A 22081-nucleotide genomic window follows, 5' to 3' on the forward strand; every position below is an offset into this window, starting at 1 on the left:
CACCCTTGGCAGAGACATCATGAAAATTGAGGTTCCTGGGGGTGGCCGGTTGGTTCAGTAGGTTAGAGTGCAGTGTTCATAACACCCAGGTTGCCTGTTCGGTGAGCTGCGCCCTCCACAACTAGACTGACAACAACGACTTGACTTGGAGCTGATGGGTCCTGGAAAAACACTGTTCCCCAATATTCCCCAATACAAATTTTTTTAAAAATTGAGGTTCCTGAATGATCCCAGCAAACAAAACCAGTCTCCAGGCTAAAATGCTTATTTTGGAGCTGTTACCTGAAAGAGAAAAAAATTTATATTCTTTAAACCCTCTATTATGGGCTCTCTTTTCCATAGCAAGCTTAGCCTTACTCACACTAAGACACTGGTTTAAAGATTTGTATGTGAAAAACGAAAATGCTAAAACTGCCAGAAGAAAATTGAAATTATCTTTGTAACGTTAGGGTATAGAATGATTTCTTAAAGAAGAAAGACATAAAAAAGCACTACAGGAAAAAAACACCACATTAAATTAAGAACTTCTATACATCAAAAGACACCATTCAAGGAGTGAAAAGACAAGTCAGACAAAGAGCACATGTAACAAATAAAGACCTAGGATCCAGAATATACGAGCTGTGACAATTAAGTTAACGAACTTGCCACCTGCACTTACATCGGCAGCACTGTACAAACAGCTCGGGAAGATTTCATCATCTTGGTATATCAGTGTCTCACAGCTGTGTTCATGTTGACATGTGGCAATGGAAGTGGTAGCTCAGGTATATAATTCATCAAGCTGTACACTTAAAATCTGTGCATTTTATTATAAGTAAATTATTCCTCAATAAAGTTTATTTTAAAAATAATGGTACTTGAAATGTATATATGAATTCTTTTTGTATATATGCATTTTTGTACATGTCTCATTCATTATTGTTCTTGCATGTTTTTGCATGCCATCGTAAGAATGTCTGAGCTTGAATTAGAGCAACAAACAAACATTAAATTTCTTGTTAAACTTGGCAAGAGTGGAAGTGAAATCAGGGACATGTTAGTCCAAATTTATGGGGACAATGCCATGAAGAAAACGGCATTGTACAAAGGGATTAAACGTTTTTCTGAAGGGAGAGAATGCATTATTGATGAAGAGAGGTCAGGGCGGCCAGTAACAAACAGAACTGATGAAAACATTGCAAACATTTGTTGAATTGTGCGTCAATATCATCGGCTGACTATAAGAAGCATAGCAGACCAAGTAAAGGTTGATAGAGAAACAGTTAGGAAAATCTTAACTGAAAATCTTGACATGAGAAAGGTGTGTGCAAAAATGGTCCAGAAGGAGCTCTTGCATCATGACAATGCACCAGCTCCCACTACAGTCTGTGAGAGAGTTTTTAGCCAGTAAACAAATAACTGTATTGGAACACCCTCTTTATTCACATGAGCTAGCCCCCAGTAACTTCTTTCTTTACCCAAAAATAAAAGAAATATCGAAAGGAAGACATTTTGATGACATTCAGGACATCAAGTGTAATACAACAACAGCTTGATGGCCATTCCAGAAAGAGTTCCAAAATTGCTTTGAAGGGTGAACTAGGCACTGGTGTCTGTGCATAGCTTCCCAAGGGGAGTACTTCGAAGGTGATCATAGTGATGTTCAGCAATGAGGTATGCAGCACTTTTTCTAGGATGAGTTTACACTGTATGAATTATCACACTTTATGGTGGTCATTGGGTTGTTTCCATTTGGAATTATTATAGATAAATCTGCTGTAAATATTCTGTACAAGTCCTTCTGTAGGCGTATGTTTTAATTTTTCTTGAGTAAATACATAGGAACGCTGTTGTTGGGACATTGAATAGATATATGCTTAGTTTATAAAAAATTATGATATTGTTTTGCAAAGTGATTGTACCATTTGACACTTCCACAAGCAATGCACAGGATTTTCAATTTTCACAATTGGTTGGTATCATTAATCTTTAAACATTTTTTTTTACTTTTTCAATTATAGTTGACATTTAGTATTACATTAGTTTCAAGTATATAACACAGTGACTAGACATTTATGTAACTTATGATTTGATCCCCCCAATGTCTAGTATGCAACTGACACCATACATAGTTATTACAATATTATTGACTATATTCAAAATAGTGTACTTTACACCCCCATAACTGTTTTATAATTTCTAATTTGTACTTCTTAATCCCTTCACCTTTTTCACCCAGCCCTCATCAACCTTTTTAATGTTAATCATTCTAATGGGTGTGAATGGGTTTGTCAATATGGGTTTAATATGAATTTCCCTGATGGTTAGTGATGTTGAGCATTTTTTCATTTGCTGATTAAACTTTTATATATATATATATACACACATATATACACACACACACACACACGTGTATATCTACTTTTGTGAAGTGTCTCTTCAAACGTTTTGTCCATTTTTCATTGGACTGTTTGTATTGTTAGAGTTCTTTATATAGTCCATTATCAGATTTATGTACTATCTTACAAATATTTTCTCTGTCTGTGACTTGACTTTTCATTTTCTTATAGTTATCTTTGAAAAGACAAAGATTTGGGTTTTATTATTATTGTTTGAATTTGAAGATATAAATTATCAACCAATAAGTACCATTTTCAATTTATAAAAATGAGGAAAACAATGTTCATGACAGGTTGTTTGCCAAGGCCTCTCATTAAAGTAAGTCTTGAAATGTGGGTTTCATGGTAACTCTATGTTTAAAACTTTCTAAGGAACTTCCAATTGTTTTTCAAAGTGACTGCACCATTTTACAACCAGTTTCTCCATATTCTCACCAACACTTGTAGTTGTCTGTCTTTTTCATTTTAGCTATTTGATTGTATGAAGTGGTATCTCACTGTGGTGTTGAACATCTTTTATGAGCTTATTGACATTTGCATATCTTCTTTGGAGAATTTCTATTCAGATACTTTGCTCGTTTTAAAAATGGGCTGTTTGTGTTTTTTATTATTGATCTATAAGAGTTCTCTAATCGTTCTGAATATAAATCCCTTACCTAATATACGATTTGCAAATATGTTCTCTCCCATTTTGTGTATTATCTTTTCATTTTCTTGATAATTTCCTTTAATGAACAAAAAGTTTTAATTTTGGTAAAGTCCAATTTATCTATTTTTCCTTTTGTTGCTGTGCTTTTGGGTCATATTAAGAAACCAATGCCTAACCTAAAGGCATGAAGATATACTACATCTTGGTTTTCATCTGACTTTTATAGTTTTAGCTCTTACATTTAGGTCAATGATCCATTTTGAGTTAATTTTTGTACATGGAATGATATAGAGACCCAGCTTCATTTTTTGCGTGTGAATATCCAGTCCCAACACTATTCATTGAAAAAACTATTTTCCCCATCAAATTTTCTTGGCACGCATGTTGAATATCAATTGACCATAAATGTAAGAGTTATTCATTCCTTCCTATATTTCTGAATTTACATTTTATATAATTTTCTACATCCTTGCAAATTTCTCTTAGCATTTCTTGTTGTGGCAACATTATTTATAAAAGCAAAACAAATGAAAGGCCCCCAAATGTCCATAGATGAAAGAATGGATGAATAGAAAAGAGTTACTTTCTTACAATAGAATATCATCTAACAGTGAAAATGAATCTACCGTAACTACATACAAAAACACAGACAGCTTGTAGAAATAGAATATTAAGAACTCTGACTTTTATTCTGTGTGTGATAATTCACTGTAGTGTCCTGAACAGGGGAATAATATTATCTGACTTATATTTTAACAGGATTATTTTGGGTGCTGCACTGAAGATAGACTGTAGGGTGGGAAGGGCATGGGCAGAAGTGGGCAGGTCCACAGCAAGGCTATTGCAATAATTCAGGCAACAGATGATGGTGTGTTGGACCAAGATGGTGATATTAGGAAGGATGAGAAGTGGTAGAACTCTGGATGGATTTAGAAAGTTCAACCAACAAAATGAGGGGTGTCAGTGAAGGAGAGGAATCAGGCAGGTTTTTAGAATGACAGGAAAATGAGTCAACTTTAAAGTACATTTAAAAGTAATAGAACAGTTGGTATAATGATATTACAAAAATTGTGAAGCATAGTGAATGAAATGAGTCAGTGGCCCCAATGTCTTCAGTTTGAACAAGTGGAAGAATAAAGCCATACTGTTGTCTGCACTTTTTTTTTTTTTTTTGCTGCACTGAATAAGCTGAGCAAGCAGTAGATTTATTACAAAAAGGATAGGACACTCTCAGGACGGTGAGAGTGGGCCAGCCTGGAGAAGAGCAGCTGCCTGCCTGCACTTTTCTATATGTTTTAAATATTTTATAATACACAAATGCTGAGCATAAATAACTTTTAAAATAAGAATTATAAATATGAATTGAAATATTAATGGAAATATTTGGAGATTTTCAAAATTAGAGGAATATTTAATGAATGAGATACCAGAAAACACTGATGGGAGTATCTCAAAGATAAAGATTGAATGTACTTTAAAACTTTCCCATAAAATTTTGTATTACAATAATTATCATGTATGCAAAACAGTTTTTATCTGTTTAAAAATATTTTATTGATGAACTTCAGCACCTAGAAAAAGGGCAGGTACATAACATGCACTCGGTAGACATCTGTTGAATAAATGAAGAAAGAGAGTCTTGTTTATTCTCTAGGTCCAATTCTTTCTTGTACTTATTATTTAAACTCCATGAATGCTATGTTTGACACTATTCTGCATGATAAGAATTAAGAGACAGCAATATACTTGTGTCATTATTATCAGAGTAAATTTCAGTCATTACTAAATCAATCCAAAGAACTTTAAACAAAGAAAATCCAGAGATGAATTTTCTAAAAGAGATATTTTAATCTGTGAAATATATGAGCAAGTTAAATTAAGAAATGTAGAAGAGTTCCTTAAATATTCTTTGTTATACGTATTTTGGAATGTGTCTACTGATAAGAGATTACAAAAACTAAGACTACCTTTGAGACAGCAGATAAAGCAGCTTATGTTCTGCAGGGCAGGATTCTATGTTGGCACATTTATCATTCTTACTAGGTGATAGCAAAGCTGACTCAATTAACACGGTGGTGATTCAAGTGCAGTTAGCATACCACTGGAGGTTCACACGATTTTTAGCTGATGACACACAGATACAACTTTTTAAAAAACAAATCTGTGATTCCATGATATTAATGCTTAGGCTAGGTTAAAGCAGGTATCACAATAAAAGGGATATTAGTCAACTTAAAATTATTTTTAAAACAATAGCCCTGTTGGTATTATGATATTGCAAAAATTGTGAAGACAGTGAGTGAAAGACTGAAACATTGGGTTAAAAGAATAAGGAAGGGTACAAAGTACATTGTATGCCATTAGTAAGGAGTTGTTAATTTGATGAGATTTGGAAAGGGAATTGTGAATCAGGACAATGATTCAAGGACAGATGATATTAAAGAAAAGGGGCTAGTACTTAGCTGTGGTTTCATCATATACAAAGATAGGTAATACTTATGTCAATCAGTGGTCAACTCATTGAGTATCTCAGTCTGTTACATGTCTGTCTTCACGTACGTTATCTACTTGAGAAAGAAAAGTACAAGAAGATGGCGACTATATATTGCGTGCCCTACCTCCTTTAGTATTTGGCAGAGCATATATGTATATGGATATTTAATAAATATTTTAATATTAATGAAAAGAGCAGTATATATGATTGCTTTCAGAAACAACTTTTTCTTGAAGAATAATATGGATATGGAAAAAACATATGATATATCATAACTACAGAGTTCAATGAATTTTCACAAATGGAAAAAAAACATAAAACATCACTTATCTTTTGTTTTTAAACTATCTGCATTGCGTAAACTTATTTGTTTACTTTTACCTGAATAAAACAGAACACTTGACTACTCATCAGGATTATTTCATGTCATGTCACATCTTATATCTTCGTAACTGTCGATGCTTTTAATTTTTAAAACCTACATGTGAAATGACTGAGTTTATATTTTGTATTATTTTTTCTTCTCCCTCAATATGGGGGTTGGAAATTACCCTTAGAGTATTATCTCTGGAGTGCCATTTAGAATTCTATTTGTTAATATTTTAAACACCTTGAATTCCAACAGCAATGGCTTTTATTCCTTTTATTTTTTCCTGGGCAGCCCTGTCTCCTTTTGTTCAATTAGAAGTCAACATATGCCAATAATATTCTGGGTATATTTTAAGTAAGTTGCCAAGCTCTAACTTATTAACAATTATGACTTTCTTCTGGCCATTTCTATTCTATGACAATATTTAAACAACTGTGAAACAGTGATAATGAATTTACTGAATCTAATCTTCCTCCTGTGATTCTTGGGTTCTGGACACCTGATTAATTTGAAAATCATAATTTGGTAGCTTTATTTTTTTTTTTAATCCACTGTTTATTTGGAACATTTATCTATAAATCTCTTTGCCATTGCCAGCTATTACAAATCAAAATAATAATAATAATTGTGAGGTATAAGAATAAAATAATTAAAACTATGAACATAGTTCCCATGAAAATTTGGTTTCTTGAATATTGAAATTTTCAAAAAATCTATTTTATGTAATGGTTGTGTGCAACATCAGAGGGGTAGTGGATGGGGGGAAGGGGGTTGTCATTGTGTGAGGGATATAAATGATAAATGTCTAACTATTACATTGTTTTGTGCAACTAATAAAAAAAGTTTAAAAAATCTATTTTATACTTAGTTTTTAAAATAATCTAATGTTTTAATGACTTTGGTAGTCATTAAGATTCTTAGAATTATGATTCTTAGAGTCTTAGAATTATGATTAAGATTCTGAGAGTCTTAGTATTAGGTTCTAATATTCCCTACTTCTAGAAGTCAATGGAAAGTATGTGTTTTAAAGAAAAAAGTTAATGAAAATAGACCAATACTTTGACATATACTGGAGAAAATAATAAAGAATATTGATTTGTAGTTTTCTTTTTCTTGCTTTATTGCATTGGCTAGAACCCCTAGTACAATTAAAAAAAAAAAAAAGTCTGGTGAGAGTGGATAGCCTTGCTTTGTTTCTGAACTTAGGGAAAAAACATTTACGTATTCACCATTAAGTATTATATTAGCTGTATATTTTATGTAGATGTTCTTTATCTGGTTGAGAAAGTTCTCTTTTATTTCTAATTTGCTGAGAGTTTATTTGTAATCTGAAATGGATGTTGGATTTTATTTTTAAAATTTTTGTACACATTGATACACTATCATACAGTTTTTTAGTCTGTTAATATGGTAAATTACATTGGTTTATTACATTAATTATAATTTAAAGGATATCTTAATTTATACTTCAATTATGCTCAACCATAGCTTCATTTTAAGTGCTCAAAATCCCCATATGGACAGTGGCCACTGTGCTAGGCAGTGCAGTTCTCCATGTCCTTAGCTACTTGTTCTACTACTCTACAGCAATCACCTGAAAAGCACCTCAACCAGATTCCCTCCAATCAGAGAGAAAAAAACACACAATTTAAAACTTAACATCTATGTGAATTAGATACTACTTTTTCTAAGTGACAGATTATAAAACTGAGATCCAAAAATGTTGGTGTCACACACATGCCTGTGAAAGAAAAGGAGAAAGACAACCCAGAGTACAAGTGCTGTTTTCATTACATAATCTGCTATTCCGTAGTTATAGGAGGAAAACAAAAACCCCCAAATGAGTTCTTTATTATAGACCAAGATCTGAGGAGACAGTAAATAACCTAGTAAGAAGTAGAAACTCTTTTTAAAAGGCAGAGGCAAAAATAAATAAATAAATAAAAATAAAAAGCAGAGGCAAGCAGAATTGAAATGCACAAAATTCCTTCTTGGGCCAAAACCGGGCCTGGAGCTTTGGACTGCGTTAGGGTCTTGTGAGATGAGGTTAGAAGAGAAGTGGGGTCAGGAGTGACCTGTACCTTATGGGGATGGAAATACTCAGGAATCAAGGTGTATGTTTTGGCCAAGGAAACAAAGGTAGTATAGAACTGTCAAATCCAGGGACAAAAAGAATAGGGTCTGAAATAAATGATCATCAAAAGTGATTAGACCACTTAAGCAACATGACTTATGATGTAGAAACAAGATTGTTGCCCAAAAGCAAAAGTACACAAAGGGTAAACAAGCCTTTCACAAGGATCCTGCCCCTATGAGGGAGACATTCAGGGGTACATTCATTGAGATGCATAAAGCTCCTAGACTTCATCGCACATCTGCTGGGATTATTAAACAGGAAACAGAAAAAAGTGTTTGTAGACCTGGAAACGCCCTAAACACACCACAAAGATAATTGTGGCTTCTTCCCACCCACTTGATTTTAACTTCATTGTGTGGCTAGGGCTAATTCACTCCCATCGGAAAACCTAGTCCCATAGCCGGACCAGGGACCAGTCTTGTTCTTTGTTATGAGGAACTGAAGGAACTCTTAATTCAATAGCTCAAGGGATACCTTAGCTGGTAGGCTGGCTTTGCTTTGTTCTTCCAGGACTTGAGTTATTCTACTTTACTCTTACTATTAAAGATAACTCCCACATTCAAAAGACCTGAATCTCATGCCTTGCTGTCATACCTGCCTTGTTTTGACTGCCTGCCTGTGTAAACAGCTCTCAGCAGTGCCTTCCTTCACTCAGATGCTTGTCTCTGTTCATGACGGGAAGAGTGTTCATATTTGAATTTTGGTTTTTCGTATAATTTTAAGACTGTTCATATTTTAAATTTCATTTTGTATCAGTTTTAGTATGTTGATTTTTTATAAAATAATTTCCTTTTGATCTAAACTGTCATATTTTATTGACATGCAGTTATTGATAGTATTTTATTATCTTTGTAATGCCTATAGAATCTATAGTAATGTCCACTTTTTGTTATTGATAATTTTTGCTTTTCTCATTTTGGTTATTGGTCTTGCTAGGAATTTATCCATTTTATTAATCTTTCCATAGAAACAACTTTTGGTTTTGTTAATTTTTTTCATTTGCATGTCCATATTTCAATTTATTGTTTTCTGCTCTTTATTTCTTTTCTTCTTCCTTTTTGGATTTAATTTGCTGTTTCTAAATAGGTTATTGGTATGGAAACTTAAATAATTGACTTTCAACTTTTTATTTTAATATTGCACCTAAAGCTATTTTCGCTCTAAGCACTATTTTAGCTGTATTCCACAATTTAAAAAATACTTTTGTTATATGCAATTCAAAATATTTTAAGATTTCCACTGTGTTTTCTTCTTTCATCTATGAGGTTTCTTTTCTTCTTCTTTTTTTTTTAAGTACTTTGCTTAATTTCCCAAACTTGGGGATTTTAAAATCACCTTTCTGTTTTTGATTTTCAGTTTAATTTCATTATAGTCAGAGAAAATACTTTGGATTACAAAGTCAACCCTTTACAATTTGTGAAGTCTTGCTTTATGGCCCTGCATATTGTCTATTTTGGTAAATGTTCTATGTGTCCTTGAGAAGAATATGTTAAATAGGTCAACTTAATAAATTATGATGTACAAGTCTTCTATATACTAATTTTTCGTCTGCTTGTTTTATCTGCTACTAAGAGATGTGGGTTGAAATCTCCAACTATCTTTGTTGATTTATCTGTCTCTCTATTAGTTTTTGTTTCGTGTATTTTTTGAAGCTGTGTTAAATATGTGCCTAAGATAACACAGCTAGTAAATGATAAAGCTGAGAATTAAACTCAGGTCTGACTGGAAAGTATTCAAGTATAGTACTTTATAGTACTATATCTAATATTAAAATGATGTAAAAATTATAGAACTTTTAAAAACAAAAAACTGATTTCAAAAAATGTTAACTTAATTTATTAATTTGGATCATTCTTAGGGTAGAAAGAAATGAAAAACCAGTTACAGAAATTCTTTCTAAACTTTTTCTACCTCCTCAATCTTCTACGGAAAGTAATTTTGATAGAAGCTCTAAAGTCACTTTCCCATTTCTCTTCATTTACACTGAAATCTCACAATGGAATGTAAAGCAATTCTTAAACAAAAGACTGTTAAAATGACATTTATATGGAGAGTGGCTCCCTGTCCAGGAGCTTAACTTTCTCCTCAAAATAGTTTAATGAACCACAAAGGCAAGTCAGCACATATCAAGAATCATCACTATTTTCTTTCCTTTCTTTCCTTCCTTCCTTCCTTCCTTCCTTCCTTCCTTCCTTCCTTCCTTCCTTCCTTCCTTTTCCTTCCTTCTTTCCTTCCTTCTTCCCTCCCTCTTTCCCTCCCTCCCTCTTTTCTTTCTTTCTATCTATCTTTCTTTCTTATCTTGGAAAGCATCAACAGCCTTTCGATTCTGTTCTCTCTGTGTAGTATACGTGTCATATCCTACTGTGCTTCCATCTGTTCTATTTCAATAAAACCTCAGGGATAGGGAAACATTCAAGGGCTCAAAAACAATATGCTGGTAGGATTTTTTTTTCTATTTTGTTAATAAACACAACAGGGAAAGAAAAACAGAGAAAAAATGCTGACTCATCTTTGTAATTCCTTGAATAGAGAAATGTTTAGTGTGATAATTTTAAAATTGAAATATGATTATACTTTATGTTTTGAGGACTTGAATCACAAAAGGGATTGGAATGTGAAAGGGGGAAAGAATATTGGAGAGGTGTTCTGACTACCTTCCATCCTCAGAAAAAAGATGGTCCTGGACTGAAAACAGGACACAGGTCATGAAGAGTTGCAGGACTTGTCAAAGGAACCCTTGCCTCCAAATGAACAGGCTAACAAGAAAACGAGAAGTTCATTACTAAACTGGGCTTTGAAAAGTTTCATTCCTTAGCAGGCTTTGGATGCTTCAAGATCTTCTGGCAAATACTAAATTCTGTACAACAAATTCCTTCTTGATTTCCCTTTGAAGGAAGTTATCTTGAGATAAGATTAGAATGGGTCATCTGGTGATATCTTCTATTAGAAGAAAAGAAAGAAATATACCATTCCAAGACTAAAGAATTTAACCTTTTTATTATAAAAGTGAAAGACCTAGTTTATTTTTCAAGTGCAACAGTGACATCCAGTGGACAAAATATTTCAGTAATTTACCAACTAGGTGAACTAAACATTTTCTATTTCTGACATTAAGAAAAAATATACTTAAAAAAATATGTCCCTTCATAAATGGTTCTCTCCTAAATAAAGGTCAGTGGCCACTAACAGAAAGTTTCCCATGCTTAAGGCTCTCAGTGACATATGTGACTGGGTCTTGGGCCCCACAGAGAGTTGTTCAGCAGGATATTAGGTAATATCCGGCATCCACAGAACTCATCTGGGCATGGGAACAAGACCTGTTCCTAGCCACCCTTCCTCCTTCCATCAGAACTCTGATGAGGTGTTCCGATAGAGCCACACTTCGGGGGAGGCTCTGATCATACTCCTTAAAAGTACCTGAAGATAGTAGTGGAATAATATCTCTTAGAGGCCAGGGTTGGAGTCCAGAATGGGAGAAGAGGAGTAAAGTAAGATTTCTAGGTACAATGTGTATACAAGAAGTTTCTTAATTCTATATTTTAATATACTAACCTAGAGCAAATATAACTAAGTAACTAACTGAATAAATAAATAAATAAAGCAAGCCATGGATAAACTCTAAATTGTTCTTTGTCTCTTTCAAGTTTAGTCTTGCTAGAAAGTCCTAGAGAATTGCCCTGCCCTTCTCCAGAAGACATGACTGGTTCTAGTGTATAACAGGACACCTGATTCTGATGACTAAAACAAGCCCCCACTGCTCAGTGTCTCCTGCAAGCAAGCACTGTGATACACGTCACCTACATTAATTCACACCCTATTTAACACACAGCCGTGTGTCTAGGCACTGTGGAATCTACTTTTATAAAAAAAGAAAAATGAGGCTCCAAACAAGGCACGTAACTTAAGGAGCAGAATCAGAAATCAAACATCTCAGTTATTTCAATTCTAAAGCCCATTATACTTTCAGTATATATATTGCCTCCTGCCACATAACTGGAAGAAAAAGAAAATGGAAGCTATTCTTCATTAGGGTACAGAAGACTGATGAAGTACTCTTACCGTTACCATAAAACTGGAGAAAAAAAAACATATTCCTTCCCTGCACTGTATGACCAGATTTGGGATATGGTATATTTTCCCATTTCAGGAGAGATTCGCCATGACGCTGCTTCATTAGAACTTTAAAAACATCAATTTTTGATTTTTATTATCAAACAAGTGAGACCATGGCTACTGGAACCAACTGCTTCGGTGTGAATCCTGGTTTGCCTATTGATTTGCTCCCGACCTTGGGAAGTTATTTAACTTCTCTGGGACTGTCTCCTCATTTATAAAGGGGATAATGACATCTACGGTATTTCACAGGTTGTGTGAGGATTGAGTAAAGTGCTTAGCGCAGTGCCTGGTACATAGCAAGGGCTCAGTATCATCATTGCTGTTGGTATTATTTCCATTAACGCATTAAAAAGTGACAAGTGATTGAATTTATGTTTTAAACCACTTTATTTAGGTATAATTTACGTAATATAAACTCCACCCATTTTAACAGTTTTTAGTAAATGCACTGAATTGTGCAATACCCACCACAATTCAGTTGTAGAACATTTCCATCACGCTGAGAAGTTCCCTTGTGCCACTTACCATTAGTCTCCGCTCCCATCCTCAGCTCTGAACAACCATGGATCTGCTTTCTGTCTCTACAAATTTGCCTTTTCTAAACATTTCATGTAAATGGAAGCCTACAATATGTAGTCTTGGTGTTTGGTTTCTTTCACACACCATGATGTTTCATGAGGTTCATCCATGCTGTAGCATGTAGTAGTTAGTAGTCTGTCCCTCTTAAATGCTGAATAATAGTATTTCAATGTGTGGATATACACATTGTATTTACCCATTCACTGGCTTATGGACATTTGGGTGATTCCTACATTTTGGCTATTCTGAATAATGCAGCTATGAACATTCACATGCTAGTCTTTGTGAAGACAGATGCTTTCAATTCTGTTGGGTGATATCTAGGAGTGGAATTATTGGATGATATGGTAAATTCATTTAATTTTTTTAAGTAACTGCCAAATTGTTTTCCAAAGTGGCTGTACCATTTTATATTCCACCAGCAATGTATGAGTTCCCCTTTCTCCATGTCCTCACTAACACTTGGTATGAGCTGTCTTTTTTATTATAGCCATTCTAATGAGCGAGTAGTAGTATCTCACTGTGGTTTTAATTTGCTTTTCCCTAATGGTTCATGATGTTGAGTACCTTTTCATGAGCTTATTAGCCATGTACACAGCTCCTTTAGTGAATATCTGTTCTTCTACTCATTTTTTAATTGAGTTGTTTGGCCTCTTTTTAATGAATTGCAAGAGTCAACATGTAATGCCATTCCATTTGTTTTGATCTTGTTTAATTTCCCTCTGCAATGTTTTGTAATTTTCAGGGTATGAGGTTTGCACTTCTTTTGTAATTTTTCCTAAGTATTTTATTCTTTTTGAAGTCATAAATGACATCATTCATTTAGATGGTCATTGTTAATATGCAGAAATACAACTGATTTTAGTATACTGATCTTATATTCTATTGTCTTGATAGATACTCTATTAGTTCCAATAGTTTATTTTTGTGCATTTGTTAAGGTTTTCTACATACAAGGTTATGTCACTTGCAAATAAAGACAATTTTGCTTCTTCATTTTTATTTTCGTGCTTCCTCATTTCCAGTGTGGCTGACATTTATTTCTTTTTGTTGCCTGATTGCACTGGCTATACTCTCCAGTTAAATCTTGAATAGAAGTGATACGAGTAGATATCCTTGTCTTATTTTCTATGTTAGGGGGGAACATATTCAGTCTTTCACCATTAAATATAATGTTAGATGTAGGATTTTTGCAGATGCTTGTTATCAGATTGACAGCATTTGCTTCTTCTTAGTTAGTTGAGAGTTTGTTTGTTTTAATTCAGAATAGATTCAAGATTTTGTCAAATGCCTTTGCTGTGTTTATTCAGATTATCACAATTTTTCCCTTTATTAATATATTACCTTAGTTGACTTTTGGATGTTAAGCCAACTTTTCATTCCTGGGATAAACTTCATTTGGCCATGGTGCATAATCTTTTTTATATGTGCTTAGATTTGGTTTGCTAATATTTGATTGTAAACTTTTGTTTTTATATTCATGAGGGATATTGGTCTGTACGTACTTGTATGTCTTCGTCTGACGTTGATATCAAGGTTACAGTGGGTTCAGAATGAGTTGGTAAGTGTTCCCTCCTCTTCTATTTTTGGAAGAGTTTGTGAAGGCTTTGTATTAATTCTTTTTAAGCGTTTGATAGAATTCATCAGTAAATGGACCTGAGCATTTATTTGTGGAAAGTTTTTGATTACTAAGCCAATCTCTTTACTTGTAAAGATCTATTCAGATTTTCTGTTTCTTCTTAGTCAGTTTTATTAGTTTGTGTCTTTCTAGGATTTTGATAATTTCATTTAGGTTATCTAATCTGTTGACATGAAGCTTTTCATCATATTTCTGTATGATCCTTTTATTTCTATAGTTTCAGTGATTATGTTCCACCTTTCTTTACTGGATTTGGTAATCTGTGTCATCTCTCTTTTTTTCTTAGTCTGTCTAGCTAAAGGTTTGTCAATTTTGTTGATTTTCTTAAAGAACCAAATTTTAGTTTTATTGACTTTCTCTGGTTTTTTGTTGTTGTTGTTTTCTATCTCATTTATTTTTTTCTTTAATCTTCATTATTTCCTTCCTTCTGCTTGGTTTCAGTTTGATTCACTCTAAATTTTTAAGGAGGAAACTTAGGTTCTTCATTTTGAGATTGTTCTTCTTTTCTATTATAGCTGTGTAAGTGTATAAGCTTTCCTTTGTTTTAGCTGCATTTCATAATTGTGATGTATTATTTGCATTTTAATTCAGCTCAAAATACATTCCAATTTCCCTAGTGATTTCTTCTTTGACCTATAGATTAGTTAGAAATGTTTGTTTAGTTTTCAAATATTGTGGATTTCCCAAATTTCCTTCCATTATTGATTTTGAATTTAATTTGTTGCACTCAGAAAACATACTTTGTGTGATTTCAATCCTTATAAATGTATTGAGACGCATTTTATGATCTAGGATAGGGTCTGTCCTAAAGAATGCTCTACATGAGCTTGAAAAAATGTATATTCTACTTTAGGTTGGTGGAAATCTATAGATTTCACTTGGTTGACTTGGTTGACAGTGTTCAAGACATCTATAACCTGATTTTCTGTCTAGTTATTATTTTGGTTTTTGATAGTAGGATATTAAAGCCTCCAGTTATTATTATTGAATTGTATTTCTTCTCTTCCATTCTCTGTTTTTGCTTCATATATGTGGATCTCCATTGTCAAATGCATATATGTTTATAATTGTTTATCTTCCTGATGGACTGATCATTTTATCATTATAAAATGTCCCTTTTTTCCCCTGGAGTAACAATTTTTTTGGCCTTAAGTCTAGTTTGTCAGATATTATAGACACTCCGGTTTTCTTATGGTCACTTTTTGCATCATTTAACTTTCAACCTATTTATATTTATAAATCCAAAGTGTGTCTCCTATAGACAGCATCTAGTTGGATCCTATTTATCTTATATCTCTGCCTTTTACAGTACTTAATCCATTTACATTTAATGTCATTACTTGTATGATTAGATTTATGCCTTTAAGTTTGCTACTTGTTTTCTTTATGTCTCATGTAATTTTTGTTTCTGTGTTCTAATTTTACTGCCTTCTTTAGCATTAAATATTCCCCAGTGTACCATTTTATTCTTTTGTCCATTTCAAAGCCATATTTTGAGTTGTTTTCTTACTGATTGCTCTAGGGAATAATTATGATATGCATCTTTAATTTTTCCCAATCAGGTGCTGACCAAGTCTGGTAAAATATAGCAAACTTGCTCTGATATACTTTTATTTTCTTCTTCTTCCTATAATGAAGGAAAAGATTGAGACAGATGATCTGAAAGATCCCAAATATTTCAAGGAACTAGACATTTTAAAAATGGAAAGCAAAGCTGTCTTCCAGGAAAGGGACACACATGAGCAAAGGCATGATCAAAAAATGAGCTGCTTATTAGCATAAAATGCAATAGGAAAATGAGAGAAGAGATAACAAGGGCCAGATCATGAAGGCCATTTTATACCATGCTGAGTCAATGGACGAGGGGGTTGGTGGAGCACAAAATATTCTAAAATTTGGAGAGATACGGTCACATTTGTGTTTGAAATGGACAAAGGAATAAAATGGTACACTGAGGAATATTTAATGCAAAAGAAGGCAATAAAATTGGAACACAGAAACAAAAATTACATGAGACATAAAGAAAACAAGTAGAAAATTTAAAGGCATAAATCTAACCATACAAGTTAGAGCACTAACAGCAATGTAGTGGATCCATTTCAGGGAAGTATTGGACCAATCTCAATGATCTTCCCTCTGAGTTTTCCCAGTATAGTTTCTGTGAATCTTCAGGGGTGGGGTCAGGAGTCAGACCCTTAAGTCCTTACATATTCTATGTTTAGCTTGCAAACCTCCAATGTGCTGAACTCTAACTGCTGGGGACTCAAGTGTGCAAAGTCATATAAGTCAATGCTCAACTATTCAGAGGTCATCCACTGAGTTTGCCTATAATTAGAGCTATGGTATCTCTGTCTCATTCCCTCTTCCTGCCTTAATCTCATTTATTGGTCAATTATTTCTTTCACATTATGAATGAAGAGAAAGAGAACAAAATAGGGTGAATATACTTTCCTCTTTTTCATAGTTGGTGTAAATAATGGAGGAGTAAGAGTTTTAAACTAAGAGTTCAAATGAAGCTTGTGGCTATCAGTGTATTTCTACTAACCCTCACCCTAGCTTGTAGAGTGGATTATACTTATCTCCTCAATATTCATTAACTTTCTTGTCACCAGGACAGTCATTCTCAAAAATTACTAATACTTTTTAATTAATAAGGTGCTTAATTTTTAATTAATAAAGCACTTAATTTACTTTTATTTTGTTTTAATAAGTTTATTTCAGATTATTAAGGCTCCTTAAAACCTCCTCCAGAAGGGTAATTTTGAATAAAATTCATATAGGCAGCAAATAGTAAATAATTGATAGTAACACTACCCCAAAGTGCCAATTGAACTGATATATCCTGGAAGTAGATATCTAAAATGTTCTCTCTTTGAATGATTTTGACAGCCTATCCATCAGACTTGGAAATGACATGAAACTAGAATGGATTATAATATAAGGGATGGCAGTCTAGGGATCCAAACAAATTAAGAAGGCTAAAATAATGAGGCAAATAAGAGGGCTGAAATTGAACAGATATGAACATTATGCCAGTTAGAAATGAGTTTGGCTATATATAATAGAAAGCCTAAATTTATAACAGCTTAACCAAATATGCACTATTCATGAGAAGGAAGTGTGATAGTTCTCCAAGCTCATCTGATAATGCCTGGAGGGTGGTGTTTTTATTGTAGGATTCCCACTGAGTCATGCTCTCAGAAGGCTGTTAGGATGGTGAGGGTACTCAAAACTATGTCTATGAAAAATATTCAAAGAAACTGAGGTGTTTATTCTGGAGGATTGAAAAAAAAAGGTGTTTAAAGTACTATCTTGGGAAAGGAGAATCAGATTTTTCTTGTGCCATTCCAAAGGACAAAAATAAGGCCAATTGGTAGATGCCAAAAGAGGCCAATTTCAGCTCACATTGAGATGTTTTCTAATTCAAGGAGATAACAAATTTCTAGTAATGATAAAAATAATGGCTATGAGTTACTGAGAATGTACAATGTATCTGGCACTTTTCTAAGAGTTTTACATGAATTAACTCATTTTAACCTCAAAATTACTCTAGAATTTAAGACCCATGACCTCACTTCTCTATTATCCTTATTTCACAGACAAGAACTGAATTTGTTTGTCCAAGACTAGACAGCTGGGAAGTGGCAGATTTGAATTCATGGAGTCTGACTCTAAAGCCGGAATTCTGACTATTCTGTGTTCAAGCAGAGGCTTGTCAAGTAAGGTCAGGGGTGGGGTGGGCTGAGGTGGGGTGGGGTGGGGTGTCATAGGCAGATCAAAACCTGGCTAGGATGAGGTAACTCACTTAAGACTAATAGCTACATTTATTGAACATTTGCTATGTGTCAGGCACTAGACTAAGAATGTCACATACATGAAAAGAGAATCCAGTGAAGCACCCGGCAAAGCATTGAGTATGTCATAAATGCTCAATTACTATTAGCTATTGTAATCACTTTTAATCCTCTCAGAAGCTATATTAGATGAACACTACTGTATCTACTTTGCTAATGGAGAAACTAAAGGCTTGAGAGATGAAGTAAATGCCCAAGGTCAATGCTAAAGCCAGCATGTGAACTCAGATCTGCCTGATGCTACAGCCCTATCCTTTTTATTATGCCATGTTTTCACTAAAGCACCCATCCTTCCCACCTGGAAATTTTGTAGTTCTGTGAAACCAGTAAGAAAATGGTAAATTTAACTTTAAAAAAAAAAAAAAAAAAGTGTGGGGACAGAGCCAGGAGTGCAGTTTCCAGGCTCTTGGCCTCAAGTGGAAAGGTGCTCACTCGGGTAGTAAATGGCCATCAACTGTGATTAGATGGCCATCAGCTGTGGCTAGTTGGCCGTCAGCTGTAACCAGTTAGCCCATTGGCCACTGATATAACTGCCACCGCTGCACTGGTTGGTGAGTTAAGTCGAGGAGAGTCGATCGGTTAGCAGAAAAGCAGACAGCAGGTCACACGTCGTGTGAATCCAGCCTCCAGTGAGACTATAGTGGTATGACTCCCCTACCTATGGCTCCATGGGTGTTCCTTTTTGGCCTAGCCACATCCTGCGTTCTTATGTGGGGAGCGGGAGCTGAGACCCCACAGGCCGCCCCGCACGACAAAGTCTATGCAAACTTAGATAAATCTTACAAATTAGTAGATCATTAGCTAGTTGAAGTTAAATATTATAATAAACACATGTCAGAACTGTAACGAAATAAGACTTTTTGTTTTGTTTTGTTTTGTTTTGCTTTGTTTTTAAAATATTCAAGCCCATTATTTACCAGCTAAAGATAATTTTTCTGGTTCTTCTCTTTCTATCTGGAAATTCTCAGGAACCAATAAATGAAGAGAAACTCAAAGCCAGAACAGGGATCATCAGTTAAAGCCAAATGGCCCTCAAGAATAAGAACTGAATATAAGCGTAAGGGCCAGAGTCTTTAAAAGCACTTGAGAAAACAGAACTTGAGACGCCACTACTGAGAGACTCTTGCACAAGGTGGAACTGTAAATAAGCTGTCTGTACAAAGCTGGCAGCCAGCAAAAGCTGTTCTGCCCCTGAAACAGGGAGAAGAAAAAACTCCACCCACTGGTGTTTGTAGAGACATGCACAGGAACAGGCTAACAGACTGGATGGAGCAGGAGTCACCAAGAGAAATCTGAATCTAAAGCCTTTGCTGGGAGTGACTGTGGGTACAAATTTGTACTGTCTTCAAGGTGACAAAATCTGAAGCTCCTCCCCCACCCAAAAACCTCATATAGAGCTAGTGAAACCTGTAGGGCCCTAGCAAAACCAAATTAGAAACGACCACATAAGGACATCTTCATAACCCAGAGCACATAGAATTCTCACAATAAAAAACTCCGAGGATAACCTCACAGTCAAAAATTAGAAAGACAACAACCTCTATGAGAGAATCAGTAGATCCAACAAACAAATATAACAAACAGCCAAACACTGAGGTAATCAAGTAATATGAAAATCTAGTTATAATATTCACACAGGAAACAATCGAAACTCTAAGGGGAAGAAAATGACATAAAAAAAGAATAGAGAGAAAATGAGAGATGTGAAAAAAAATCATCTAGAAGGTGGTGCAGAAGAAAAGGAAACAGAATATATAAAAGAGAAATTAAGAAATATGAAAAACAGAATGAGAAGTTCCAATATGTGCCTAGTAAACACTTCAGGAGAAAAAAGTAGAGAGAATGGGAGAAGCAGTATTCAAAAAGATGATGTGGAACATTTTCCTAGACATGAATCCTAAGATTGAAAAATTCCAGTGAATCTCAATCAGGATAAATAGAAGAAGATCAACAATAAGACACACTGAAGTTAAACTCTAGAAATCTAAGATAATTGAAAAAAAATGTAAACTACTGAGAATGAGTCGTGGGAGGACAGGAGTGTGGGTATTTATTAGTAAAAAAGAATAATAATTAGACTGACATGGACTTCTTATCAGTAGGCACTTTTTTTTTTAGCAATTATAGAATCCAGGAAAAAATGGAGTGTTAAGGAAAACAAAGTTAAATATCTTCTCAATAGTTACAATCTTCAGACGTCAGAATTGGGGATAGTTATTAAATAGCTCTTGCTCTGTATCATTAGACAGGAGAGTGTGAAGAGGGCCTGTGAGAATGAAGTTTCCATTAGGAACAAAACAAATAGCAAAATAAAAGTTATTATCCTTGTGTTGCTCTTTGAAAAATTGTGGCAATTCTTTCTGCACAAGGACCAGACGCCTCTGCAAAGTGTCAAATCATGTTCAATAGTAAGACTTCCTTACTGATCTTCCATTTATCAAGCTCTCTCTCTCTCATCACCCATGGGTAGAAACTTCAGTATGTACCTGTGGAGAAGAGAGACTGTTCCACGATGTGACCGACCACTGCCTGTCCTGTGAGCTGGACCCGGAATGGAGATTGCTTACTTCAAACCCCACTTAGAGACTGATCGTAATCGACGTTTATTCTGACATAAATCAGCACCCCTCCTCTGCTTCCCATCACGTGCTGGTTCCTGGAACAGGCCGTTGTCCTGATCTGGTCAAGTATGTAGAGTAACTTCCTGTACCTGGTAGCATTCACATACTAGTACATACTTGTGACTATCCCCATTTTGCCTTATATAAGTCTTTGGTGCCTGTTAAGCAATGTGAGGATCCATTCCACCCAAGATACACCTTATACCTTATATGTAAGTTTCCCTTAATGAGCTCTACTAGTAACAAGATTGAAGTGGCCAGCCTCTTTCTTCAGTCTTTCCCTGTTCTCTGCTTACGGAGATAGGTTTTCAGTCTTAGGGCCTTTCCCTGTGTCTTGCATGTACGAACAATATCTTAGAAATGCTTCTCTACAATATTTCTTTTAGTTTTCCACAAAATTTTGCCATGAAATGGAAACACCAATATATATATATTTCTGATTATAAAAGCAAAAAATACTCATTGTGGAAAAAAAAGTAAAAGAAATCAGAAATGTACACGGTGCCGTCAACTTTGAACTTATCACAAACTCAGATATACAAAAATACAGCATTCTTTTTTTTCTGTGACTGACTTAAACTTTCTCATGAGTCTCATTCTACAGATGGAGGATGGAAGTGGAGTAGGAATGCAAACCTGCCAGTTAAAGGTATCTGAGTTTCTTTCTGTTTTGACATCTCATTTCAGATTAGTGTATTTGGGCAGTCCTCAGAATTCTATCCACTCCTGGACTTTCAGACTTTAACTCTCCTACAAGTTTTTCACTTCTACATTCACTTATTCTCATTTCCAATCTTAGTGTCTTTGGGGAGGGTCCTACTCCTGACAAATCAAGTACAAGGGGGGAAGATAAGGATATTTTCAGACATGGAAAGACTCAAAAACCAAAACAAAACAGAATTCCTTTGCATCTTTCTTAGGAAGTTACTGGAAAATATGCTCTAAAACAAAAATATAACCAAAAAGCAAAATGACATATAGCATAGGAAACAGGAGATCTCGATAAGCCAAAGGTGAAAGGACTCACCAGGATGATAGTGAAGGGAGATGCCAGGATGACAGCTGTCACCACGCACAAGGGCAAACCAATTCCGATTGGAGTAGATCAGTACCATGACAGACTTTTCTGGAATGTGAAACCAATAGAATAGTTAATGCATCAGAACCTCTTGAAAGGAGATTCAGAAAACTGTCAAAAATTTTGGGCTGAATTAATGATTAAGTACATAAAAGACTAAACC

At 34.6% G+C, this 22081-nt stretch overlaps 1 long non-coding RNA gene across 1 annotated transcript; it reads left to right on the forward strand.

The window, feature by feature from the left end:
• The first annotated feature begins 13742 nt into the window (after nucleotides 1–13742).
• On the forward strand, nucleotides 13743–21147 carry LOC141570826 (uncharacterized). Its single transcript, XR_012495280.1, has 3 exons — nucleotides 13743–14287; nucleotides 17965–18084; nucleotides 19188–21147. It is a non-coding gene; the product is annotated as an uncharacterized LOC141570826 (long non-coding RNA).
• The last annotated feature ends 934 nt before the right edge of the window (nucleotides 21148–22081 follow it).

Source organism: Rhinolophus sinicus, linkage group LG03 (genome assembly GCF_036562045.2).
Source record: "Rhinolophus sinicus isolate RSC01 linkage group LG03, ASM3656204v1, whole genome shotgun sequence".
Taxonomy (NCBI): domain Eukaryota; kingdom Metazoa; phylum Chordata; class Mammalia; order Chiroptera; family Rhinolophidae; genus Rhinolophus; species Rhinolophus sinicus.